Source organism: Astatotilapia calliptera, chromosome 9 (assembly GCF_964374335.1).
Source record: "Astatotilapia calliptera chromosome 9, fAstCal68.1, whole genome shotgun sequence".
Lineage (NCBI taxonomy): Eukaryota > Metazoa > Chordata > Actinopteri > Cichliformes > Cichlidae > Astatotilapia > Astatotilapia calliptera.
Window position 1 is genome coordinate 12,577,442 of NC_137430.1, and position 27,070 is coordinate 12,604,511.

Sequence of the window (27,070 nt, forward strand, 5' to 3'; positions counted from 1 at the left end):
GGTTCCACAGAGAGGGGCCTGAAAAGTGATGGCTCTGCCTTCCATTGCACTTTAAAATCCCCTCGGAAGCCAGCAGTCTGAGAGCAAAGCACTATGTTGGGATGATATGGCACTGTGAGATCTTGTAGACAAAATTGGTGGTGATTATTCAAGACCTTGTGTGTGAGGGCAAGTATTTGGATTTTTATTTGGGATTTAATTGGGAGCCAATGAAGAGAGAAGTCCATATGGGGGAAATCTACTCTGTCCTTCCAGTCCCTGACTGTGCTCTGGATGCAGCGTTTTGGAAAACAGTGTAAAGGCTTTTCAGGAAGCTTTTAGGACACTGTGAAAATACTGAATTTGAATAGTGGAGGCTAGAAGTAGTGAATGTATCCTTCCTCTCTATCATTAGATGGAGAGAGTGTACAAAGGCCGGCATAGTGGGTCTGTGGCCACTCTTGCTTGCGCTTTTGCGTGTCTGTCAGCCAGCTGTGGAGAAGAGCAAAGTTTTTACATGCAAAGAGCTGTAGTGAAAAGCAGTGTTCCAAACAATGAAATGTGTCCACTCCTTGTGCTTTTCATGCAGTAATGTTTGAAGCTATTTCTGCTGTTGTCCCATTCCCGGTGAAATCCGCTGTGCCTCCAATCCCGATCCCAGTCCTCTTGCAAAGCAATGAGCATTTGTCAGACGCATGAGTCATTGGCGGTACTCAGACTGGATCCTGGACGACTACACGGGGGCACGTGTGGGGTGGCTAAGAGACCAATTGAAGGATGCCATGTTTACTGAATATGTGCCTAATTTTGTCAGGACATAGCTGGGTCCATTGCTTCTGCGTGCTCTATTTTCACAAGCAAAGGCCTGGCTCTTTCTCCTGGCACCTTCTCAGGTGATCTCCATGCCTTCTTCTCAAATCAACGTCTGGACTGGCGCAAAACAGCTGACCGTTGTCGACAGGATTCGAACCTGTGCGGGGAGACCCCAATGGATTTCTAGTCCATCGCCTTGACCGCTCGGCCACAACAACCACATTGGGCTGTGGAACTACATACTTGAAAGACATACGTCTTCCAAGTCCTACGCCACACATCTTTCAAGTAGGATGTGCACAACAACGGCCACGCTGGATTGTAAATGCGGTAGCTGCATGACTTTGGTGCGAAAGCTTGTGGTTTTGCAGTTCCGTGAGATTAGTGCAGCACAGTTGCGGTTGAAGCTAGCTGGCTGACATTAGCTTGCTTGTTTGCATGAGCAGTAACACACACAGCTGACGATTTTGCCACCGCAAAGAGCTGATCAGTACATGGTTAGTAAAATGTTATCTTCATTCCAAACATTGAGCACAATATTTAAAGTGGGACTGGGTGTCTTTATGAAGAAGTAGCGTGTCCAATCACAGTTTCATGTAAGAAGGTAGAGGTATGAAGTGATGAGAACTCAAAGCCTGTGTGAACAGTGTCTTTCCACAGCAAACGGTAGCAGCGAGGCCGATGAAGAATGCACCTGGCCTGACATTGTAAGCATTTGCAAAAAGAGCGGAGAACGTTTTTAGTGTAAAATAGTACGCGGCCCACATGCTCGATCAGCACTGCGAGTGGCAACTGCGATGGCCGGGAATCGAACCCGGGTCAACTGCTTGGAAGGCAGCTATGCTCGCCACTATACCACCATCGCTGTGAAAGACTGCAACATCACTGATTCATTGTCCGGCTTATACAGATTTTCAGGACAATTAACAAGGTGGGCATTGTGATTACTCGCTTGTCAGGTTCTAAACTGGTCAAAAGGTAGATCACTAAAAAGACTAGTGCTTTCATGCAACTGCACATTTAATCTCATCAGCAAAGCTTCTTTGCTACTCAAGTGTGGCCTCTCACGCATTTAAACTCTTGCGTGATTTTTAGCACCTTGAGAGTCGCAATGGTCACGCGAGTTCTTCAGGTCACAGCAGACAAGGTGAGAATAGGTATGAATCTGTCTTGGGACGAATCTGGGACGAGGACGTCTTTGGCTCCTCTTTCAAGTTATTGGACTTTGGCAAAAAGGTTTTACGCTTAATTCAAAAATGAGAGCAAGTGTCTGTGTCCCGAATACAAAGTGGGAGCTGGTTCCACAGAGAGGGGCCTGAAAAGTGATGGCTCTGCCTTCCATTGCACTTTAAAATCCCCTCGGAAGCCAGCAGTCTGAGAGCAAAGCACTCTGTTGGGATGATATGGCACTGTGAGATCTTGTAGACAAAATTGGTGGTGATTATTCAAGACCTTGTGTGTGAGGGCAAGTATTTGGATTTTTATTTGGGATTTAATTGGGATCCAATGAAGAGAGAAGTCCATAAGGGGGAAATCTACTCTGTCCTTCCAGTCCCTGACTGTGCTCTGGATGCAGCGTTTTGGAAAACAGTGTAAAGGCTTTTCAGGAAGCTTTTAGGACACTGTGAAAATACTGAATTTGAATAGTGGAGGCTAGAAGTAGTGAATGTATCCTTCCTCTCTATCATTAGATGGAGAGAGTGTACAAAGGCCGGCATAGTGGGTCTGTGGCCACTCTTGCTTGCGCTTTTGCGTGTCTGTCAGCCAGCTGTGGAGAAGAGCAAAGTTTTTACATGCAAAGAGCTGTAGTGAAAAGCAGTGTTCCAAACAATGAAATGTGTCCACTCCTTGTGCTTTTCATGCAGTAATGTTTGAAGCTATTTCTGCTGTTGTCCCATTCCCGGTGAAATGCGCTGTGCCTCCAATCCCGATCCCAGTCCTCTTGCAAAGCAATGAGCATTTGTCAGACGCATGAGTCATTGGCGGTACTCAGACTGGATCCTGGACGACTACACGGGGGCACGTGTGGGGTGGCTAAGAGAGCAATTGAAGGATGCCATGTTTACTGAATATGTGCCTAATTTTGTCAGGACATAGCTGGGTCCATTGCTTCTGCGTGCTCTATTTTCACAAGCAAAGGCCTGGCTCTTTCTCCTGGCACCTTCTCAGGTGATCTCCATGCCTTCTTCTCAAATCAACGTCAGGACTGCCGCAAAAAAGCTGACCGTTGTCAACAGGATTCGAACCTGTGCGGGGAGACCCCAATGGATTTCTAGTCCATCGCCTTGACCGCTCGGCCACAAAAACCACATTGGGCTGTGGAACTACATACTTGAAAGACATATGTCCTACAAAGTCCTACTCCACACATATTTCAAGTAGGATGTGCACAACAACGGCCACGCTGGATTGTAAATGCGGTAGCTGCATGACTTTGGTGCGAAAGCTTGTGGTTTTGCAGTTCCGTGAGATTGGTGCAGCACAGCTGCGGTTGAAGCTAGCTGGCTGACATTAGCTTGCTTGTTTGCATGAACAGTAACACACACAGCTGATGATTTTGCCACCGCAAAGAGCTGATCAGTACATGGTTAGTAAAATGTTATCTTCATTCCAAACATTCAGCACAATAATTAAAGTGGGACTGGGTGTCTTTATGAAGAAGTAGCGTGTCCAATCACAGTTTCATGTAAGAAGGTAGAGGTATGAAGTGATGAGAACTCAACGCCTGTGTGAACAGTGTCTTTCCACAGCAAACGGTAGCAGCGAGGCCGATGAAGAATGCACCTGGCCTGACATTGTAAGCATTTGCAGAAAGAGCAGAGAACGTTTTTAGTGTAAAACTGTACGCAGCCCACATGCTCGAACAGCACTGTGAGTGGCAACTGCGATGGCCGGGAATCGAACCCGGGTCAACTGCTTGGAAGGTAGCTATGCTCGCCACTATACCACCATCGCTGTGAAAGACTACAACATCACTGATTCATTGTCCGGCTTATACAGATTTTCAGGACAATTAACAAGGTGGGCATTGTGATTACTCGCTTGTCAGGTTCTAAACTGGTCAAAAGGTAGATCACTAAAAAGACTAGTGCTTTCATGCAACTGCACATTTAATCTCATCAGCAAAGCTTCTTTGCTACTCAAGTGTGGCCTCTCACGCATTTAAACTCTTGCGTGATTTTTAGCACCTTGAGAGTCGCAATGGTCACGCGAGTTCTTCAGGTCACAGCAGACAAGGTGAGAATAGGTGTGAATCTGTCTTGGGACGAATCTGGGACGAGGACGTCTTTGGCTCCTCTTTCAAGTTATTGGACTTTGGCAAAAAGGTTTTACGCTTAATTCAAAAATGAGAGCAAGTGTCTGTGTCCCGAATACAAAGTGGGAGCTGGTTCCACAGAGAGGGGCCTGAAAAGTGATGGCTCTGCCTTCCATTGCACTTTAAAATCCCCTCGGAAGCCAGCAGTCTGAGAGCAAAGCACTCTGTTGGGATGATATGGCACTGTGAGATCTTGTAGACAAAATTGGTGGTGATTATTCAAGACCTTGTGTGTGAGGGCAAGTATTTGGATTTTTATTTGGGATTTAATTGGGAGCCAATGAAGAGAGAAGTCCATATGGGGGAAATCTACTCTGTCCTTCCAGTCCCTGACTGTGCTCTGGATGCAGCGTTTTGGAAAACAGTGTAAAGGCTTTTCAGGAAGCTTTTAGGACACTGTGAAAATATTGAATTTGAATAGTGGAGGCTAGAAGTAGTGAATGTATCCTTCCTCTCTATCATTAGATGGAGAGAGTGTACAAAGGCCGGCATAGTGGGTCTGTGGCCACTCTTGCTTGCGCTTTTGCGTGTCTGTCAGCCAGCTGTGGAGAAGAGCAAAGTTTTTACATGCAAAGAGCTGTAGTGAAAAGCAGTGTTCCAAACAATGAAATGTGTCCACTCCTTGTGCTTTTCCTGCAGTAATGTTTGAAGCTATTTCTGCTGTTGTCCCATTCCCGGTGAAATCCCCTGTGCCTCCAATCCCGATCCCAGTCCTCTTGCAAAGCAATCAGCATTTGTCAGATGCATGAGTCATTGGCGGTACTCAGACTGGATCCTGGACGACTACACGGGGGCACGTGTGGGGTGGCTAAGAGACCAATTGAAGGATGCCATGTTTACTGAATATGTGCCTAATTTTGTCAGGACATAGCTGGGTCCATTGCTTCTGCGTGCTCTATTTTCACAAGCAAAGGCCTGGCTCTTTCTCCTGGCACCTTCTCAGGTGATCTCCATGCCTTCTTCTCAAATCAACGTCAGGACTGCCGCAAAACAGCTGACCGTTGTCGACAGGATTCGAACCTGTGCGGGGAGACCCCAATGGATTTCTAGTCCATCGCCTTGACCGCTCGGCCACAACAACCACATTGGGCTGTGGAACTACATACTTGAAAGACATACGTCCTACAAAGTCCTACTCCACACATCTTTCAAGTAGGATGTGCACAACAACGGCCACGCTGGATTGTAAATGCGGTAGCTGCATGACTTTGGTGCGAAAGCTTGTGGTTTTGCAGTTCCGTGAGATTGGTGCAGCACAGCTGCGGTTGAAGCTAGCTGGCTGACATTAGCTTGCTTGTTTGCATGAACAGTAACACACACAGCTGATGATTTTGCCACCGCAAAGAGCTGATCAGTACATGGTTAGTAAAATGTTATCTTCATTCCAAACATTGAGCACAATATTTAAAGTGGGACTGGGTGTCTTTATGAAGAAGTAGCGTGTCCAATCACAGTTTCATGTAAGAAGGTATAGGTATGAAGTGATGAGAACTCAAAGCCTGTTTGAACAGTGTCTTTCCACAGCAAACGGTAGCAGCGAGGCCGATGAAGAATGCACCTGGCCTGACATTGTAAGCATTTGCAGAAAGAGCGGAGAACGTTTTTAGTGTAAAATAGTACGCAGCCCACATGCTTGAACAGGACTGCGAGTGGCAACTGCGATGGCCGGGAATCGAACCCGGGTCAACTGCTTGGAAGGCAGCTATGCTTGCCACTATACCACCATCGCTGTGAAAGACTACAACATCACTGATTCATTGTCCGGCTTATACAGATTTTCAGGACAATTAACAAGGTGGGCATTGTGATTACTCGCTTGTCAGGTTCTAAACTGGTCAAAAGGTAGATCACTAAAAAGACTAGTGCTTTCATGCAACTGCACATTTAATCTCATCAGCAAAGCTTCTTTGCTACTCAAGTGTGGCCTCTCACGCATTTAAACTCTTGCGTGATTTTTAGCACCTTGAGAGTCGCAATGGTCACGCGAGTTCTTCAGGTCACAGCAGACAAGGTGAGAATAGGTGTGAATCTGTCTTGGGACGAATCTGGGACGAGGACGTCTTTGGCTCCTCTTTCAAGTTATTGGACTTTGGCAAAAAGGTTTTACGCTTAATTCAAAAATGAGAGCAAGTGTCTGTGTCCCGAATACAAAGTGGGAGCTGGTTCCACAGAGAGGGGCCTGAAAAGTGATGGCTCTGCCTTCCATTGCACTTTAAAATCCCCTCGGAAGCCAGCAGTCTGAGAGCAAAGCACTCTGTTGGGATGATATGGCACTGTGAGATCTTGTAGACAAAATTGGTGGTGATTATTCAAGACCTTGTGTGTGAGGGCAAGTATTTGGATTTTTATTTGGGATTTAATTGGGAGCCAATGAAGAGAGAAGTCCATATGGGGGAAATCTACTCTGTCCTTCCAGTCCCTGACTGTGCTCTGGATGCAGCGTTTTGGAAAACAGTGTAAAGGCTTTTCAGGAAGCTTTTAGGACACTGTGAAAATACTGAATTTGAATAGTGGAGGCTAGAAGTAGTGAATGTATCCTTCCTCTCTATCATTAGATGGAGAGAGTGTACAAAGGCCGGCATAGTGGGTCTGTGGCCACTCTTGCTTGCGCTTTTGCGTGTCTGTCAGCCAGCTGTGGAGAAGAGCAAAGTTTTTACATGCAAAGAGCTGTAGTGAAAAGCAGTGTTCCAAACAATGAAATGTGTCCACTCCTTGTGCTTTTCATGCAGTAATGTTTGAAGCTATTTCTGCTGTTGTCCCATTCCCGGTGAAATGCGCTGTGCCTCCAATCCCGATCCCAGTCCTCTTGCAAAGCAATGAGCATTTGTCAGACGCATGAGTCATTGGCAGTACTCAGACTGGATCCTGGACGACTACACGGGGGCACGTGTGGGGTGGCTAAGAGACCAATTGAAGGATGCCATGTTTACTGAATATGTGCCTAATTTTGTCAGGACATAGCTGGGTCCATTGCTTCTGCGTGCTCTATTTTCACAAGCAAAGGCCTGGCTCTTTCTCCTGGCACCTTCTCAGGTGATCTCCATGCCTTCTTCTCAAATCAACGTCTGGACTGGCGCAAAACAGCTGACCGTTGTCGACAGGATTCGAACCTGTGCTGGGAGACCCCAATGGATTTCTAGTCCATCGCCTTGACCGCTCGGCCACAACAACCACATTGGGCTGTGGAACTACATACTTGAAAGACATACGTCTTCCAAGTCCTACGCCACACATCTTTCAAGTAGGATGTGCACAACAACGGCCACACTGGATTGTAAATGCGGTAGCTGCATGACTTTGGTGCGAAAGCTTGTGGTTTTGCAGTTCCGTGAGATTGGTGCAGCACAGCTGCGGTTGAAGCTAGCTGGCTGACATTAGCTTGCTTGTTTGCATGAACAGTAACACACACAGCTGACGATTTTGCCACCGCAAAGAGCTGATCAGTACATGGTTAGTAAAATGTTATCTTCATTCCAAACATTGAGCACAATATTTAAAGTGGGACTGGGTGTCTTTATGAAGAAGTAGCGTGTCCAATCACAGTTTCATGTAAGAAGGTAGAGGTATGAAGTGATGAGAACTCAAAGCCTGTGTGAACAGTGTCTTTCCACAGCAAACGGTAGCAGCGAGGCCGATGAAGAATGCACCTGGCCTGACATTGTAAGCATTTGCAAAAAGAGCGGAGAACGTTTTTAGTGTAAAATAGTACGCAGCCTACATGCTCGAACAGCACTGCGAGTGGCAACTGCGATGGCCGGGAATCGACCCCGGGTCAACTGCTTGGAAGGTAGCTATGCTCGCCACTATACCACCATCGCTGTGAAAGACTACAACATCACTGATTCATTGTCCGGCTTATACAGATTTTCAGGACAATTAACAAGGTGGGCATTGTGATTACTCGCTTGTCAGGTTCTAAACTGGTCAAAAGGTAGATCACTAAAAAGACTAGTGCTTTCATGCAACTGCACATTTAATCTCATCAGCAAAGCTTCTTTGCTACTCAAGTGTGGCCTCTCACGCATTTAAACTCTTGCGTGATTTTTAGCACCTTGAGAGTCGCAATGGTCACGCGAGTTCTTCAGGTCACAGCAGACAAGGTGAGAATAGGTGTGAATCTGTCTTGGGACGAATCTGGGACGAGGACGTCTTTGGCTCCTCTTTCAAGTTATTGGACTTTGGCAAAAAGGTTTTACGCTTAATTCAAAAATGAGAGTAAGTGTCTGTGTCCCGAATACAAAGTGGGAGCTGGTTCCACAGAGAGGGGCCTGAAAAGTGATGGCTCTGCCTTCCATTGCACTTTAAAATCCCCTCGGAAGCCAGCAGTCTGAGAGCAAAGCACTATGTTGGGATGATATGGCACTGTGAGATCTTGTAGACAAAATTGGTGGTGATTATTCAAGACCTTGTGTGTGAGGGCAAGTATTTGGATTTTTATTTGGGATTTAATTGGGAGCCAATGAAGAGAGAAGTCCATATGGGGGAAATCTACTCTGTCCTTCCAGTCCCTGACTGTGCTCTGGATGCAGCGTTTTGGAAAACAGTGTAAAGGCTTTTCAGGAAGCTTTTAGGACACTGTGAAAATACTGAATTTGAATAGTGGAGGCTAGAAGTAGTGAATGTATCCTTCCTCTCTATCATTAGATGGAGAGAGTGTACAAAGGCCGGCATAGTGGGTCTGTGGCCACTCTTGCTTGCGCTTTTGCGTGTCTGTCAGCCAGCTGTGGAGAAGAGCAAAGTTTTTACATGCAAAGAGCTGTAGTGAAAAGCAGTGTTCCAAACAATGAAATGTGTCCACTCCTTGTGCTTTTCATGCAGTAATGTTTGAAGCTATTTCTGCTGTTGTCCCATTCCCGGTGAAATCCGCTGTGCCTCCAATCCCGATCCCAGTCCTCTTGCAAAGCAATGAGCATTTGTCAGACGCATGAGTCATTGGCGGTACTCAGACTGGATCCTGGACGACTACACGGGGGCACGTGTGGGGTGGCTAAGAGACCAATTGAAGGATGCCATGTTTACTGAATATGTGCCTAATTTTGTCAGGACATAGCTGGGTCCATTGCTTCTGCGTGCTCTATTTTCACAAGCAAAGGCCTGGCTCTTTCTCCTGGCACCTTCTCAGGTGATCTCCATGCCTTCTTCTCAAATCAACGTCTGGACTGGCGCAAAACAGCTGACCGTTGTCGACAGGATTCGAACCTGTGCGGGGAGACCCCAATGGATTTCTAGTCCATCGCCTTGACCGCTCGGCCACAACAACCACATTGGGCTGTGGAACTACATACTTGAAAGACATACGTCTTCCAAGTCCTACGCCACACATCTTTCAAGTAGGATGTGCACAACAACGGCCACGCTGGATTGTAAATGCGGTAGCTGCATGACTTTGGTGCGAAAGCTTGTGGTTTTGCAGTTCCGTGAGATTAGTGCAGCACAGCTGCGGTTGAAGCTAGCTGGCTGACATTAGCTTGCTTGTTTGCATGAACAGTAACACACACAGCTGATGATTTTGCCACCGCAAAGAGCTGATCAGTACATGGTTAGTAAAATGTTATCTTCATTCCAAACATTGAGCACAATATTTAAAGTGGGACTGGGTGTCTTTATGAAGAAGTAACGTGTCCAATCACAGTTTCATGTAAGAAGGTAGAGGTATGAAGTGATTGAAGGAAACGGTTTCCAGGGCCTAATCCGTGGATCGACTTCCTTCGAGGCGTGGACGTCTATCAGCAGAGAATGTACCTTCACCTATCAGCAGAGAATGTCCCTTAGTCTGTAACACAGTCAAGTATATTCTCAAGTAATATTCAAGCATGCCATTCAGCGTGTTAGTACGAGCTCGGGAGCAGCTTGGGAGAACAAGAAAACAGAGACTGCTTCAGGTTGTCTTCCCAAATTGACTCAACTTTATTCACAAGTACAACAGTTTATATAGAGGGTAAAATTCATGAGACAGCAGATTTATCAGTTTAAACCAGTACAGACCAAGATAAGGCAGCGTCTTCCTGCCCATGGGTGAAGAAGCATCCTTTGTGTAGTTTATCAGTTCAGCTATAATTGTGATTATCTCAGCGACATATTTTCAAGGCACAAAACGAAGAGTTCTTACATTAGTGAAATCTGAAACAAACCATTTGGCCTTCAACAGGCGTCTAAAAGATTAAGAAACTAATGTAGCTGAGGGAGTGATCTCTGTGGTATTTCAACCTTGTACCAGCCTGTGATTCTCACACATCAATTCTTGGGTCAAAGAGAAAAATAACTAAAACAAAGGGGCCTTATTGAATGACAGAGTTTTCCTGTATAATGTCACTATAAAACAATATCCAGTAAATGCTACCATGGTACTAAAATACCTAACAGTGATGAGAACTCAAAGCCTGTGTGAACAGTGTCTTTCCACAGCAAACGGTAGCAGCGAGGCCGATGAAGAATGCACCTGGCCTGACATTGTAAGCATTTGCAAAAAGAGCGGAGAACGTTTTTAGTGTAAAATAGTACGCAGCCCACATGCTTGAACAGCACTGCGAGTGGCAACTGCGATGGGCGGGAATCGAACCCGGGTCAACTGCTTGGAAGGTAGCTATGCTCGCCACTATACCACCATCGCTGTGAAAGACTACAACATCACTGATTCATTGTCCGGCTTATACAGATTTTCAGGACAATTAACAAGGTGGGCATTGTGATTACTCGCTTGTCAGGTTCTAAACTGGTCAAAAGGTAGATCACTAAAAAGACTAGTGCTTTCATGCAACTGCACATTTAATCTCATCAGCAAAGCTTCTTTGCTACTCAAGTGTGGCCTCTCACGCATTTAAACTCTTGCGTGATTTTTAGCACCTTGAGAGTCGCAATGGTCACGCGAGTTCTTCAGGTCACAGCAGACAAGGTGAGAATAGGTGTGAATCTGTCTTGGGACTAATCTGGGACGAGGACGTCTTTGGCTCCTCTTTCAAGTTATTGGACTTTGGCAAAAAGGTTTTACGCTTACCGTATTTTCACAACCATAAGGCGCACTTAAAAGTCTTAGATTTTCTTCAAAAAGTGCGGCGCGCCCTATAGCGCGGTGCGCCCTATGTGTTGTAAGGAGGACGTAGTAGAGAACACCATGAGAACGTTAAAGGGTGAAGTGTGGGCGTTGATCGTATATACCGGGACAATCGCACATACCTGTATAAAAGAACAGGTATGTGCATTATGCAGGACATCGTTGTTTTAACAACCCTGAAAATGGCAAAGAGACACGCTTACGAAGCAGTTTAAACTGAAGGCCATCAGCTACGCGGAGGAACATGGAAATCGAGCAGCGGCGAGAGAATTTAAGATTAACGAATCGATGGTTCGCAAATGGAGGAAGCTGGAAAACAAGCTCCGGCAGGTCAAGAAAACTCAGCTGAGTTTCCGCGGACATAAGGCGAGGTGGCCCGAGCTGGAGGAAAGACTCGAGCGGTGGATCATCGAGCAAAGAGCGAGCGGGAGAAGCGTTTCGACGGTCACCATTCGGCTAAAAGCAGTTTCACTAGCTTAAAGATGAACATTGAACATTTCCAAGGAGGTCCGTCTTGGTGCTTTCGTTTTATGAAACGGTGCCATTTTTCCATCCGGACCAGGACTACGGTAGCGCAGCAACTTCCAGCGGATTACCGGTATAAGGAAAAGCTGGCCATCTTCCGCTCCTACTGCAGCAAACACATCGGCGACAAAAACATCCAGCCCAGCCACATCACAAACATGGACGAGGTCCCGCTCACTTTTGACATCCCGGTGAGTCACACTGTGGAGAAGAAGGGGACCAGCACGGTAGCGATACGCACAACGGGGTATGAAAAGTCTTCTTTTACTGTTGTGCTTGGCTGCCATGCTAATGGACAGAAACTGCCGCCTATGGTGATTTTTAAGCGAAAGACTTTGCCTAAAGAGAAGTTTCCAGCAGAAATCATCATTAAGGCAAATGAAAAGCGCTGGATGGATGAGGAAATGATGAAAGAGTGGCTGAGGGAGGTGTATATAAGGAGACCAGGTGGTTTTTTCCACGCATCACCATCGCTGTTGATCTGTGACTCTATGCGTGCCCATCTCACAGCCGATGTGAAAAAACTTGTGAAGCAAATGAACTGTGAGCTTGCTGTCATTCCGGGAGGCCTGACAAAGGAACTCCAACCGCTGGACATCGGTGTGAACCGCCCGTTCAAAGTAAGGCTGCGAGCGGCCTGGGAGCGATGGATGACTGGTGGAGACCACAGTTTCACTAAGAGTGGAAGGCAGCGCCGGGCGAGTTACGCCACAATTTGCCAATGGATTGTACATGCTTGGGCTAACATGTCTGCTGGCACTGTTGTTCGAGCTTTCGCAAAAGCCGGCATCGTTTCCGAGGAGCCGCACGGCACGGAAAGTGACTCTGACGGTGAAGACAGTGAACCTGGCATGTTTGATGGAGATTTAGCGCAGCTGTTCAATTCAGACACAGAGGATGAGGACTTTGATGGGTTTGATTGATGATAAAAATGTGAGTACCAAACTTTGTTTTGCTCCTGCTTTATTTTTAAATACGCACACTTGTATGCTTGTGTGTTGTTGATGATGACGATTACCGGTAATAGAAATGTGAGTAAGGTACCGAACTCGGGTTTGCTCCCGTTTTATTTTTAAACACGCATACGGTACTTGTATGCGCCCTATGGTCCAGTGCGCCTTATGTGTGTGTTAAATACAGTAAGGGCACACATAACTGAGACTGCGCCTTTTAGCACAGTGCGCCTTATGGTCGTGAAAATACGGTAATTCAAAAATGAGAGCAAGTGTCTGTGTCCCGAATACAAAGTGGGAGCTGGTTCCACAGAGAGGGGCCTGAAAAGTGATGGCTCTGCCTTCCATTGCACTTTTAAATCCCCTCGGAAGCCAGCAGTCTGAGAGCAAAGCACTCTGTTGGGATGATATGGCACTGTGAGATCTTGTAGACAAAATTGGTGGTGATTATTCAAGACCTTGTGTGTGAGGGCAAGTATTTGGATTTTTATTTGGGATTTAATTGGGAGCCAATGAAGAGAGAAGTCCATATGGGGGAAATCTACTCTGTCCTTCCAGTCCCTGACTGTGCTCTGGATGCAGCGTTTTGGAAAACAGTGTAAAGGCTTTTCAGGAAGCTTTTAGGACACTGTGAAAATACTGAATTTGAATAGTGGAGGCTAGAAGTAGTGAATGTATCCTTCCTCTCTATCATTAGATGGAGAGAGTGTACAAAGGCCGGCATAGTGGGTCTGTGGCCACTCTTGCTTGCGCTTTTGCGTGTCTGTCAGCCAGCTGTGGAGAAGAGCAAAGTTTTTACATGCAAAGAGCTGTAGTGAAAAGCAGTGTTCCAAACAATGAAATGTGTCCACTCCTTGTGCTTTTCATGCAGTAATGTTTGAAGCTATTTCTGCTGTTGTCCCATTCCAGGTGAAATCCGCTGTGCCTCCAATCCCGATCCCAGTCCTCTTGCAAAGCAATCAGCATTTGTCAGACGCATGAGTCATTGGCGGTACTCAGACTGGATCCTGGACGACTACACGGGGGCACGTGTGGGGTGGCTAAGAGACCAATTGAAGGATGCCATGTTTACTGAATATGTGCCTAATTTTGTCAGGACATAGCTGGGTCCATTGCTTCTGCGTGCTCTATTTTCACAAGCAAAGGCCTGGCTCTTTCTCCTGGCACCTTCTCAGGTGATCTCCATGCCTTCTTCTCAAATCAACGTCAGGACTGCCGCAAAACAGCTGACCGTTGTCGACAGGATTCGAACCTGTGCGGGGAGACCCCAAAGGATTTCTAGTCCATCGCCTTGACCGCTCGGCCACAACAACCACATTGGGCTGTGGAACTACATACTTGAAAGACATACGTCTTCCAAGTCCTACGCCACACATCTTTCAAGTAGGATGTGCACAACAACGGCCACGCTGGATTGTAAATGCGGTAGCTGCATGACTTTGGTGCGAAAGCTTGTGGTTTTGCAGTTCCGTGAGATTGGTGCAGCACAGCTGCGGTTGAAGCTAGCTGGCTGACATTAGCTTGCTTGTTTGCATGAACAGTAACACACACAGCTGATGATTTTGCCACCGCAAAGAGCTGATCAGTACATGGTTAGTAAAATGTTATCTTCATTCCAAACATTGAGCACAATATTTAAAGTGGGACTGGGTGTCTTTATGAAGAAGTAGCGTGTCCAATCACAGTTTCATGTAAGAAGGTAGAGGTATGAAGTGATGAGAACTCAAAGCCTGTTTGAACAGTGTCTTTCCACAGCAAACGGTAGCAGCGAGGCCGATGAAGAATGCACCTGGCCTGACATTGTAAGCATTTGCAGAAAGAGCGGAGAACGTTTTTAGTGTAAAACTGTACGCAGCCCACATGCTTGAGCAGCACTGCGAGTGGCAACTGCCATGGCCGGGAATCGAACCCGGGTCAACTGCTTGGAAGGCAGCTATGCTCGCCACTATACCACCATCGCTGTGAAAGACTGCAACATCACTGATTCATTGTCCGGCTTATACAGATTTTCAGGACAATTAACAAGGTGGGCATTGTGATTACTCGCTTGTCAGGTTCTAAACTGGTCAAAAGGTAGATCACTAAAAAGACTAGTGCTTTCATGCAACTGCACATTTAATCTCATCAGCAAAGCTTCTTTGCTACTCAAGTGTGGCCTCTCACGCATTTAAACTCTTGCGTGATTTTTAGCACCTTGAGAGTCGCAATGGTCACGCGAGTTCTTCAGGTCACAGCAGACAAGGTGAGAATAGGTGTGAATCTGTCTTGGGACGAATCTGGGACGAGGACGTCTTTGGCTCCTCTTTCAAGTTATTGGACTTTGGCAAGAAGGTTTTACGCTTCATTCAAAAATGAGAGCAAGTGTCTGTGTCCCGAATACAAAGTGGGAGCTGGTTCCACAGAGAGGGGCCTGAAAAGTGATGGCTCTGCCTTCCATTGCACTTTAAAATCCCCTCGGAAGCCAGCAGTCTGAGAGCAAAGCACTCTGTTGGGATGATATGGCACTGTGAGATCTTGTAGACAAAATTGGTGGTGATTATTCAAGACCTTGTGTGTGAGGGCAAGTATTTGGATTTTTATTTGGGATTTAATTGGGAGCCAATGAAGAGAGAAGTCCATATGGGGGAAATCTACTCTGTCCTTCCAGTCCCTGACTGTGCTCTGGATGCAGCGTTTTGGAAAACAGTGTAAAGGCTTTTCAGGAAGCTTTTAGGACACTGTGAAAATACTGAATTTGAATAGTGGAGGCTAGAAGTAGTGAATGTATCCTTCCTCTCTATCATTAGATGGAGAGAGTGTACAAAGGCCGGCATAGTGGGTCTGTGGCCACTCTTGCTTGCGCTTTTGCGTGTCTGTCAGCCAGCTGTGGAGAAGAGCAAAGTTTTTACATGCAAAGAGCTGTAGTGAAAAGCAGTGTTCCAAACAATGAAATGTGTCCACTCCTTGTGCTTTTCATGCAGTAATGTTCGATGTTCGAAGCTATTTCTGCTGTTGTCCCATTCCCGGTGAAATCCGCTGTGCCTCCAATCCCGATCCTCTTGCAAAGCAATCAGCATTTGTCAGACGCATGAGTCATTGGCGGTACTCAGACTGGATCCTGGACGACTACACGGGGGCACGTGTGGGGTGGCTAAGAGACCAATTGAAGGATGCCATGTTTACTGAATATGTGCCTAATTTTGTCAGGACATAGCTGGGTCCATTGCTTCTGCGTGCTCTATTTTCACAAGCAAAGGCCTGGCTCTTTCTCCTGGCACCTTCTCAGGTGATCTCTATGCCTTCTTCTCAAATCAACGACTGGACTGCCGCAAAACAGCTGACCGTTGTCGACAGGATTCGAACCTGTGCGGGGAGTCCCCAATGGATTTCGAGTCCATCGCCTTGCCCGCTCGGCCACAACAACCACATTGGGCTGTGGAACTACATACTTGAAAGACATACGTCTTCCAAGTCCTACGCCACACATCTTTCAAGTAGGATGTGCACAACAACGGCCACGCTGGATTGTAAATGCGGTAGCTGCATGACTTTGGTGCGAAAGCTTGTGGTTTTGCAGTTCCGTGAGATTGGTGCAGCACAGCTGCGGTTGAAGCTAGCTGGCTGACATTAGCTTGCTTGTTTGCATGAACAGTAACACACACAGCTGATGATTTTGCCACCGCAAAGAGCTGATCAGTACATGGTTAGTAAAATGTTATCTTCATTCCAAACATTGAGCACAATATTTAAAGTGGGACTGGGTGTCTTTATGAAGAAGTAGCGTGTCCAATCACAGTTTCATGTAAGAAGGTATAGTGTCATGGTTCGGATTTTGAGGAAGAGACTACGACTGGGATATAGTTTGGGTCAGCACAGATCATTTATTAAAACACACATTACAGTGTGGGAAGAGCCGGACTTCTTCTTCGTTTGCACAAAGACAGAAAGCTTTATAGTCATTATGACGTCACACAGTTAGACCTTACTGGCAATGATAACAGTTCCTCGCACTCAAAAAGTTCTCCTTATATGGACATCATATGCTACTTTAGAGAAAAACAAGTGTGTAATACATTGTGCATTTTGTGATAGTGTAGCTCTCAGAGAGACTGTCCTAAGACGACCTTTCTGTTCTTATTAAGTGTGTATGTGAACGTGCGTGTTTTACATAACTCTGTATGTGCATGTTTGTGTAAGCCTGCAAGTGACTGCAGGAGGCCCAACTGGACCCTCTAGCTCGAGAGGTGCTTTCGCCACATGATAGAGTATTACATCTAGAATGGGTTTTATCCTACGTGCTCTGAAATAAACAATAAATGATACATGATAAACTGAAGATAAGTAATACAGACTAATGAAGTAATGATGAAATAATGACAGTGCCTGTAAATGATAACCAAGTAACAGTAAAATAACAGGTTTTCCTCGACATCTCCTCCTTTTTGGGCTGGCTTGCCAGCCCAACTCACACCAGGATTTGTCTCCAAACAAACAAACACGTTATGACACTTATCAACCCCAACACCTCCGTTGTTTTCCAATTTTCCCACAACCCAGCTGTCCTTTTAGCTTCAGACTCGAGTTTCAGCCTGTCACACTTCAGGCCTCTTTACCACCTCCTCTTGGGGTGAAGAAACGCCCTCGGATTCTTCTTTCTTCGACCCGCCAGGTAGACTACTGAGCGAGCCAGCCACGTTGCAGAGGATTATTCTGCCTCTGTTTACCACCCGTGTTGTGACTTGGAATACGCCTTTCCCTGAGCTCCCCTCTGCTCATTCACCCTGAGATCACTGGAAGCAGAACTATTACTTCCGGAGCTTGGCACGCTCCCTCCATCCTTCCGGTTTTCATGTTCCAATGCTGCTGAAGGTTTGAGGCAGAGCAGGTTACACCTCTCCATCCCCTGGAAGCTCAGTAGCACAGCTCTCGGTGCCATTTCCGCTCACATCTCCTCCCCGCACTCCTCGAGACCTCATTGGTCTGGTGTCTACTCCTTTCTCTGCAAGAGACAGAAGCCAACCCCTCTCCCGCACTGGCTCTCCTAACCTAATGTTGTTAACTATATGTATTCCAATCCTATGCTATGCCTATGTGTGTAAGCGTGCATGCATTTAACCCTCTGCACTTGAAGTCAATACCTCCAATATATCAATCCGATCCGTTGTCGGATGAAGCTTTTGACCTTCATAGACTAAGTGCCAGCTCCTTATAAGCACATTTGCAGTGTGTGTATAAAAGTGAACAACAGACCTCAAACAAATTGGGCATTCTTAATTCTAACTTCCATTTAAATGTAGTACTCAGTTTTTGATCATCCAATTATGCTTCTCACTCGTTCCCTAAATTGTCTAGAAACCTTTAATTTTGCCATACCTAAATTATTAAAACACAAAGGAAATCATAGACCCCCTATATAGCTTTTTGCCTTTATGAGCACACTTCAATAATGAGCAACAACCTGCAATCTGTACCAAAAATCTTCATGGTCACACCTGCAATCAAAGATCAAATGCACTTTATATCCTTTTTAATTCCTCCTTATCTAAAACCTCCTCAGTTTCAGGTTAGTTTTAATTAGTCTCAATTAATAGTTCTAGTTGTATTTGCAATCTCCCCACTGCAAACTGCACAAGAACATTACACATCCTCTCTAAAAACATTAGTCAGCAGTTACATGTTAAACTCCTTTCACTCCCCATTCACCTAAAAAGCAAATCTGTTAAATCAAACAGCTTATTTACAACCACCTGTAAATCATAAGAGTAATAAAAGATTCAGCACAACAGACAAGTATCATGTTCAGGATTTCTCCGATCATTAAATCACTATTATTGCCACAATTTGTTTTATTCACCCTTGGGCAATGTTACTCCACTTGTGTATCACTACTAAGAGCTCCCTAGTGGCCAGTTAGTGAGCTCTATGTCAAACTGTCCCCAAATTTGTTATTTGTTATTATTACTTGTTTTCATGTCACTTGTCTGTTTTCTACTGCACCCTTCTCACGCATTCTTAACAAAGCAAAGCAAACATTAGCAGCACATTGACCGCAGTCAGGCATCCACATTCCAGAGGTGCTATAAAAAGATTTCCTGTCAGAGGAGGAGTGTAAATGTTAACGCTGCACAGTTACCTCTGTAAGCAACACAAGACACAAAAATGGCATTTACAGGTTCACTCATCCTCGAATATTTTGTCATCCTTCTACTCCTGTAAAAAGAAACACACATAAATTCATCCACCCTCTTGTTCTATCTCGGTGGAGGTTAACCTTGAGTCGTAGTCAAGTCTTGTCATCTTTTACCAGTCAGTCCGTTTGTTTTATTTCCAGTCGTTCATCCATTCATTCATTCATTCATTCTTTCCTTTGCTGATAGTGGAAACCATCGCCGCATTTAGATTTCCGCCCTCAGCAAAATGACGTCATTTCAAAAAGAAAAACAAGAACTTGAGATCGGATTACCTCGCTGAATCCTTTTTTAGACAGGGACTCTCATTTCTAATTGTCCCCACAAGTGTTTCCTCCAGAACCCATTTCAATGCGGAGAAACTCACTTACAACAATTTTCTCGCCGACGTGTAATGCTTGTAATTTCCGATGTGCAGATCTGCTTAAAGAAAAGATTCACAAACAAAAATCAGTGCACTGTTCAAAATATAAAACAAAATAAAATGAAAAATAACAAAAACAAAAATACCAACGCCCGGGTCTTAGGACTTGTCACTGAATATTCCTCCCATCAATAAAAATACCAACCTAAACCTACACAGAGTCAAATCAACACCACCTCAACCTTTTCATATTCATAAACCTATATGTTTTGCGTTCGTGAAACAAAATAGAACCGTTTCCATATTAAGTAATTTGAGCTCTTGAAATGTTTTAATTCTCTTAATTCTGCCAGTTTATCTCAACACTTATTCAATGACTTTTATTCAACTGCTACGTGGTCACTCAAATCTTAGCTGTTCAAATTGCCTAGAGTTCAACAAAGTCTAGATCCCAGTTATCATGAAACTTGAACGGGTGTACAATGATTTACTTACAGTAATTTAGAATCATCACTCACCCTAGCTCTACTACTGGCACTGCGTGACTTTTCTCACACTGGAAACCAGAATTTAGTACAGAACTTTAATACCTCAGGCAATCGTGTTCAAGGGCTGCCCCCCCTTTCTCTTCTTCTTTGTCCGTGTGTTCCTCCTTTTATTAAATCTCCATCACAATGATGTGGCGCTCTGAAATAAGACTCACACTGTTAATTCATCGTTTTCACTCTGCACCACTGCTCAGGCTGTTTTCTTTTTTTTTTTTTAGTGTACAGTAAACAATTAAGTCGAGGCCTTAAGCCCCAGATATCTCACACAGGCATCGTTTTCATAACCAAACCTCTCCGGACCCTGCTCCCCAGACCACACAAATGCCCTCTGGGCTTATTATTGTAACAGATTCTGTATTTGAATTTGTTGTGTGCAGCATTGAGCCTTTGTCAGTAAAGCATTCTTCATTGCAGCAGCTGGAGCATTGTGTGTCACTTCTTAGTGAATTGAATCAACATTTTGATTTTGGTGCATGGGTATGTATCAGTTTTCACTCCCTCAACGAGTGCATAAGTGTTCATGTGTGTGTTTCTCTTCATTCTAAGTCGGCGCATGCAGAAGTGTGTGTTTGTGTGTTGGTGTATGTTTGTGTTCATCACCTTCCTGTTCTGTAGTTTAGGTAAACCAGCGGCCTGAAGCATGCCCTGGGGTCCTGTCCTCCTCTTTGGGTCTGTTTGCATCCGTTGTTGCAGCTGCCTGCATCTTCTCCTTGTAACTTGACCCTTTTGCTTCTGTAGCTCTTTCAGGGCTTACTCCTGCTGTTGGAGCTTTGCGTCAGGTCTGACGACCTCCTGCTCCAGCAAGCTTCCGCCTGATTTCGGGTCCTGTACGTGAAACTCCAAGTCTGACTGATGGGTTCAATTAGCAGCCAGCTCCTCCGGAGCCATGCTCAATTTCTGTTCTCATGCCTTGAGCTCTTACTGAGGGCAAAAACCTCAGAGTCTTTTCCTTCCACGTCAGATCGGAGTCTATTTATGTTGTCTTTACTTTGCTCCACGGCCTTCTGCAGCTCTGCTGTTCGGCTCTTCTCAGAGGTCAGCATTCTTTTGCTCACCCTCCCTTTTCCTCCTAGCTCCATGCGCGTCTCGTCACAGCTCTGTCAGCTGACGCAGTCTGGGAATTTCCCCCGTGTAGTGAAACGGGCTTTAGGTTTAGTGCTCTCCGTCTCTGCTGCATGAGATCGCTTTTTTGCAGCACTGTTGACATCCTCAAGTTGTTGTTGTGAGTCCAGCTGCTGTGGCCTTCAGGGGTCAAAGGGTCAAAGATGGTAGCGGAGAGGGCAACGATGGTAGAGGGGAGGGTAGGAGTCCAGGTCAGCTTCGGCTTTCAGAAAAAACAAAAACAAAACAACCACAGGCGAACAGGAAAATGATGTTGTGTTGGCTGTGTTGTGTTGGCTGTGTTATCCAGAGAGGGGAGAAACAACGGGGCCTCCTCTCCCCCCTTTTTTGTTTTTTCTCACCATATAATCAACTCATAACCCCCCAAGTTGGCAGGACACACAGGTACGTGTTAAAATTGTTACAATCATGTTTAAAAACCTAAAAAGGAATTTACTGTCATTCAGTAATCATTTGTCTTAAGCAATCAACAAAAACATGTCACAATTTAACTCTTTTGACCACTAAATTTGTCGTGTCCTCACTTAATCATCAGACCAGTATCTTTTCTTTTGAAGTTAAGTTGTTGTCCTGCAACCCAGAGAGTTTATTTATCAGTAGTGTATAAACTATATCATTTAAAAACAGGTGTATGTTAACTGTCGCTACTTTAACCTTGCATGTACGTGCACATGTATGTAAGCTGTTTCTTCATTGCATGTATGGGTGCGTCTGTATGTGGGTTAATTTAACTTTTTCTCAAATGAGGCATTTCTCTAACACGCACATGTGTCTGTTCCACACCCTTCTCATACCTTTCTCTGGTTGTGTGTGGTTTTATTTTTTTCAGTCATTTACCAGGAACATCTTTTCCTTTTTTCCATGTCTTCCGCCAGAGGTTAACACTGGTGAGATTCAGGGACACAGCACCCAGAGCAGTTCAGCGAGAAAAACCCGTCTAAAACTTCATTCTCTCTTGTTCCCGGGTGGGGTGGGGACAACTCTGGTGTCCAGCCGTGAATTTTTAGCCAAAGCTTGGCCTGTCTTCTGCTGCCGGACTCAGGTTTCCAGGTTAAGAAAAAAACACCTGTATGAAGACACTAAACATACATTTAGTATTTGTATAAACATAACTGCCTAAATTATTGAACTCTTGAGGAGGGTTGATTTAACTCTTTACTAACTTTAAACCCCACCAATAACAATTTCTCACTCACAAACTTCTATGCATCCATTTAAACATGCGAAGCCAGCACAAATTCACACTCATACCCCTACAGCAAAGCTTTAACATAACCATAATCCAACTCCTCCCTTAAACGGGAGAAATCACCCTGAATCAACCAACTCTCTTCTATATAAAACGTCAAACAAAGATAAACCACAAACAGTTCTACACTTCTATGTCTTCCACGCAGCACAATAGGCAGAAAATCACCGATTAATCACAGACCATTCAATTTCTACTCAACATCACAACAAGAGAAAAACCTGCTCTTTTCACAACTCTCACAGCTAAAGTCACCAACTCCAAAACCACAGAATTTAATCAATATAGTCAAAACTCTTACACACCGCCTCTGAAATAATAAAATAAAAAAAAATCACCAAACACTCGGTTACCCTTTTCACTCGCTCCTTCTCACTCCCTTCTTCCTCATTCTTCCCCATACAGCATACACGCTCGCTCCCGCGGACCCGCTCGGCCCCGCGGGCTCACTCGGCCCCCACCTTTTTTCTCTCACAGAGACAGAGAGAGAGAGACCCTTTTCCTTTTTTTTTTTCCAGCACACATACACACACAGAATCCCATCTGAGAGAAAGAGGGAGAGAAGAGAAAAGAGTTTGTAGAGAGGAAGTTTAGCAGGAGTTTCAGATTTAACAGATTTATAGAACTTATTTACACACACAGGTAATTTATATTCTATTTACACCCGGGCCCGCATAGACATAAGAAAACACTATATGCCAGAACAGCTATCTTCTTTATTTCTCTATTTCTATACCGATATTCCTAACTTTCAGACCAATTTAAAAGCATCTTTCAGCCCAGGCCGCGCCTTGCTGGTCAATCCCCGCGTCGGGAACGCCCTCACCGGCCGCGTCAGATTTCTAAACACTAATTAATTTATAACTACTTCCCCGCCAGGAAAACACGGAGCTCCACCAGCCACGTGACATATCCCAGATCACGCTTTTCGCTTTACTTAAAGCTCACAGTGTGCCCAACGTTAGATAGGATGCAGCCAGGTCTGACCTTATCAATCAATCTGGCGCAGTAAAGAAAGTGATCTCCGTTGACCACTTTGGTTCTTCGGGGTGCTCGACCTCCCCCGGCAACCAACCGAGCAAATAGCCTAACCATGCGTCCACGATCAGGAGTCACCGCCACAGCGCTGAGCCACTGCGCCCTTAGGGGACCGCGTCCCCAGTCCTAAACAAGTTTACTCAATATATTATAAGCGTCACTGCGAGGTCTCCGCCTCCAGTTTAATTATCTGACGCCCGAAACCGCGTTTCTAATAATCGATTAAACAAAATGCCCTAGACTACCGGGTGACTGGCTGGCATCCAGTCAACCCACTTCTTCTTAAAACTCTTTAAACCGTATTGTCTTAAACACATCTAACCTCTTAACTCAAAATTCGCTTCCCACAATAAACAGCCATAACTTGTATCAGTAAAATATTCCCCAAACATTTAACACTAATTACCCCAAAATCACCACGGACAGAACAGAAGCTCCACTGAGTGAACATTTAATTTAGTTTAATTTCCAATTCAGCACCTTTGGAGATCCATCAACAGGCGGTGCTTACCTCTCATATCTCGGGGCCCATCACTCAGTCGACCTCCTGGCTGTCCGTCTGACACCACTTATACCCCAGCCACGCTCCATTTGTCCCTCCTCAAACCGGGTTTTTCGGCACCAGAATTGTCATGGTTCGGATTTTGAGGAAGAGACTACGACTGGGATATAGTTTGGGTCAGCACAGATCATTTATTAAAACACACATTACAGTGTGGGAAGAGCCGGACTTCTTCTTCGTTTGCACAAAGACAGAAAGCTTTATAGTCATTATGACGTCACACAGTTAGACTTTACTGGCAATGATAACAGTTCCTCGCACTCAAAAAGTTCTCCTTATATGGACATCATATGCTACTTTAGAGAAAAACAAGTGTGTAATACATTGTGCATTTTGTGATAGTGTAGCTCTCAGAGAGACTGTCCTAAGACGACCTTTCTGTTCTTATTAAGTGTGTATGTGAACGTGCGTGTTTTACATAACTCTGTATGTGCATGTTTGTGTAAGCCTGCAAGTGACTGCAGGAGGCCCAACTGGACCCTCTAGCTCGAGAGGTGCTTTCGCCACATGATAGAGTATTACATCTAGAATGGGTTTTATCCTACGTGCTCTGAAATAAACAATAAATGATACATGATAAACTGAAGATAAGTAATACAGACTAATGAAGTAATGATGAAATAATGACAGTGCCTGTAAATGATAACCAAGTAACAGTAAAACAACAGGTTTTCCTCGACAATAGGTATGAAGTGATGAGAACTCAAAGCCTGTGTGAACAGTGTCTTTCCACAGCAAACGGTAGCAGCGAGGCCGATGAAGAATGTAACTGGCCTGACATTGTAAGCATTTGCAGAAAGAGCGGAGAACGTGTTTAGTGTAAAACAGTACACAGCCCACATGCTTGAACAGCACCGTGAGTGGCAACTGCGATGGCCGGGAATCGAACCCGGGTCAACTGCTTGGAATGCAGCTATGTTTGCCGCTATACCACCATCGCTGTGAAAGACTGCAACATCAATGATTCATTGTCTGGCTTATACAGATTTTCAGGACAATTAACAAGGTGGGCATTGTGATTACTCGCTTGTCAGGTTCTAAACTGGTCAAAAGGTGGATCACTAAAAAGACTAGTGCTTTCATGCAACTGCACATTTAATCTCATCAGCAAAGCTTCTTTGCTACTCAAGTGTGGCCTCTCACGCATTTAAACTCTTGCGTGATTTTTAGCACCTTGAGAGTCGCAATGGTCACGCGAGTTCTTCAGGTCACAGCAGACAAGGTGAGAATAGGTGTGAATCTGTCTTGGGACGAATCTGGGACGAGGACGTCTTTGGCTCCTCTTTCAAGTTATTGGACTTTGGCAAAAAGGTTTTACGCTTCATTCAAAAATGAGAGCAAGTGTCTGTGTCCCGAATACAAAGTGGGAGCTGGTTCCACAGAGAGGGGCCTGAAAAGTGATGGCTCTGCCTTCCATTGCACTTTAAAATCCCCTCGGAAGCCAGCAGTCTGAGAGCAAAGCACTCTGTTGGGATGATATGGCACTGTGAGATCTTGTAGACAAAATTGGTGGTGATTATTCAAGACCTTGTGTGTGAGGGCAAGTATTTGGATTTTTATTTGGGATTTAATTGGGAGCCAATGAAGAGAGAAGTCCATATGGGGGAAATCTACTCTGTCCTTCCAGTCCCTGACTGTGCTCTGGATGCAGCGTTTTGGAAAACAGTGTAAAGGCTTTTCAGGAAGCTTTTAGGACACTGTGAAAATACTGAATTTGAATAGTGGAGGCTAGAAGTAGTGAATGTATCCTTCCTCTCTATCATTAGATGGAGAGAGTGTACAAAGGCCGGCATAGTGGGTCTGTGGCCACTCTTGCTTGCGCTTTTGCGTGTCTGTCAGCCAGCTGTGGAGAAGAGCAAAGTTTTTACATGCAAAGAGCTGTAGTGAAAAGCAGTGTTCCAAACAATGAAATGTGTCCACTCCTTGTGCTTTTCATGTAGTAATGTTTGAAGCTATTTCTGCTGTTGTCCCATTCCCGGTGAAATCCGCTGTGCCTCCAATCCCGATCCTCTTGCAAAGCAATGAGCATTTGTCAGACGCATGAGTCATTGGCGGTACTCAGACTGGATCCTGGACGACTACACGGGGGAACGTGTGGGGTGGCTAAGAGACCAATTGAAGGATGCCATGTTTACTGAGTATGTGCCTAATTTTGTCAGGACATAGCTGGGTCCATTGCTTCTGCGTGCTCTATTTTCACAAGCAAAGGCCTGGCTCTTTCTCCTGGCACCTTCTCAGGTGATCTCCATGCCTTCTTCTCAAATCAACGTCTGGACTGGCGCAAAACAGCTGACCGTTGTCGACAGGATTCGAACCTGTGCGGGGAGTCCCCAATGGATTTCGAGTCCATCGCCTTGTCCGCTCGGCCACAACAACCACATTGGGCTGTGGAACTACATACTTGAAAGACATACGTCTTCCAAGTCCTACGCCACACATCTTTCAAGTAGGATGTGCACAACAACGGCCACGCTGGATTGTAAATGCGGTAGCTGCATGACTTTGGTGCGAAAGCTTGTGGTTTTGCAGTTCCGTGAGATTGGTGCAGCACAGCTGCGGTTGAAGCTAACTGGCTGACATTAGCTTGCTTGTTTGCATGAACAGTAACACACACAGCTGATGATTTTGCCACCGCAAAGAGCTGATCAGTACATGGTTAGTAAAATGTTATCTTCATTCCAAACATTGAGCACAATATTTAAAGTGGGACTGGGTGTCTTTATGAAGAAGTAGCGTGTCCAATCCCAGTTTCATGTAAGAAGGTATAGGTATGAAGTGATGAGAACTCAAAGCCTGTGTGAACAGTGTCTTTCCACAGCAAACGGTAGCAGCGAGGCCGATGAAGAATGCACCTGGCCTGACATTGTAAGCATTTGCAGAAAGAGCGGAGAACGTGTTTAGTGTAAAACAGTACGCAGCCCACATGCTTGAACAGCACCGCGAGTGGCAACTGCGATGGCCGGGAATCGAACCCGGGTCAACTGCTTGGAATGCAGCTATGTTTGCCGCTATACCACCATCGCTGTGAAAGACTGCAACATCACTGATTCATTGTCTGGCTTATACAGATTTTCAGGACAATTAACAAGGTGGGCATTGTGATTACACACTTGTGAGGTTTTAAAAGAAGTTGATTTTAGATAATAAAAATAACAAAAACACTTTTTACAGTAGCTTCACTCGTGCTGTCCTTTTCTAATGTTGATCTGCCCGTGTTCCTTCAGGTAATCTGGATCTTTAAAAGTCTTATCACATATATCACAATCAATCCTCCTATTTATTTACGAAAGTGAATAGGAAAACTGTATGTTTGTATGTATGTGTTCCCAGCATGTTGCAGATCTGAAAGAATATAACCTCCGTCACCACTATGTGAGTCTTCA

At 45.1% G+C, this 27,070-nt stretch overlaps 15 non-coding genes across 15 annotated transcripts; all 15 read right to left on the reverse strand.

The window, feature by feature from the left end:
* Nucleotides 1-928: 928 nt before the first annotated feature.
* On the reverse strand, nucleotides 929-1,010 carry trnas-aga (transfer RNA serine (anticodon AGA)). Its single transcript has one exon. It is a non-coding gene; the product is annotated as a tRNA-Ser (tRNA).
* A 575-nt stretch (nucleotides 1,011-1,585) lies between these two features.
* On the reverse strand, nucleotides 1,586-1,657 carry trnag-ucc (transfer RNA glycine (anticodon UCC)). The gene has a single exon. It is a non-coding gene; the product is annotated as a tRNA-Gly (tRNA).
* A 1,360-nt stretch (nucleotides 1,658-3,017) lies between these two features.
* Nucleotides 3,018-3,099, reverse strand: trnas-aga (transfer RNA serine (anticodon AGA)). Its single transcript has one exon. It is a non-coding gene; the product is annotated as a tRNA-Ser (tRNA).
* Nucleotides 3,100-3,675: 576 nt separating this feature from the next.
* Nucleotides 3,676-3,747, reverse strand: trnag-ucc (transfer RNA glycine (anticodon UCC)). The gene has a single exon. It is a non-coding gene; the product is annotated as a tRNA-Gly (tRNA).
* Nucleotides 3,748-5,107: 1,360 nt separating this feature from the next.
* trnas-aga (transfer RNA serine (anticodon AGA)) lies at nucleotides 5,108-5,189 on the reverse strand. Its single transcript has one exon. It is a non-coding gene; the product is annotated as a tRNA-Ser (tRNA).
* A 576-nt stretch (nucleotides 5,190-5,765) lies between these two features.
* Nucleotides 5,766-5,837, reverse strand: trnag-ucc (transfer RNA glycine (anticodon UCC)). Its single transcript has one exon. It is a non-coding gene; the product is annotated as a tRNA-Gly (tRNA).
* A 1,360-nt stretch (nucleotides 5,838-7,197) lies between these two features.
* trnas-aga (transfer RNA serine (anticodon AGA)) lies at nucleotides 7,198-7,279 on the reverse strand. The gene has a single exon. It is a non-coding gene; the product is annotated as a tRNA-Ser (tRNA).
* A 2,007-nt stretch (nucleotides 7,280-9,286) lies between these two features.
* Nucleotides 9,287-9,368, reverse strand: trnas-aga (transfer RNA serine (anticodon AGA)). The gene has a single exon. It is a non-coding gene; the product is annotated as a tRNA-Ser (tRNA).
* A 1,278-nt stretch (nucleotides 9,369-10,646) lies between these two features.
* On the reverse strand, nucleotides 10,647-10,718 carry trnag-ucc (transfer RNA glycine (anticodon UCC)). Its single transcript has one exon. It is a non-coding gene; the product is annotated as a tRNA-Gly (tRNA).
* A 3,150-nt stretch (nucleotides 10,719-13,868) lies between these two features.
* trnas-aga (transfer RNA serine (anticodon AGA)) lies at nucleotides 13,869-13,950 on the reverse strand. The gene has a single exon. It is a non-coding gene; the product is annotated as a tRNA-Ser (tRNA).
* Nucleotides 13,951-14,525: 575 nt separating this feature from the next.
* On the reverse strand, nucleotides 14,526-14,597 carry trnag-ucc (transfer RNA glycine (anticodon UCC)). Its single transcript has one exon. It is a non-coding gene; the product is annotated as a tRNA-Gly (tRNA).
* A 1,361-nt stretch (nucleotides 14,598-15,958) lies between these two features.
* trnas-cga (transfer RNA serine (anticodon CGA)) lies at nucleotides 15,959-16,040 on the reverse strand. The gene has a single exon. It is a non-coding gene; the product is annotated as a tRNA-Ser (tRNA).
* An 8,515-nt stretch (nucleotides 16,041-24,555) lies between these two features.
* On the reverse strand, nucleotides 24,556-24,627 carry trnag-ucc (transfer RNA glycine (anticodon UCC)). Its single transcript has one exon. It is a non-coding gene; the product is annotated as a tRNA-Gly (tRNA).
* A 1,354-nt stretch (nucleotides 24,628-25,981) lies between these two features.
* Nucleotides 25,982-26,063, reverse strand: trnas-aga (transfer RNA serine (anticodon AGA)). The gene has a single exon. It is a non-coding gene; the product is annotated as a tRNA-Ser (tRNA).
* A 575-nt stretch (nucleotides 26,064-26,638) lies between these two features.
* Nucleotides 26,639-26,710, reverse strand: trnag-ucc (transfer RNA glycine (anticodon UCC)). The gene has a single exon. It is a non-coding gene; the product is annotated as a tRNA-Gly (tRNA).
* Nucleotides 26,711-27,070: the final 360 nt, after the last annotated feature.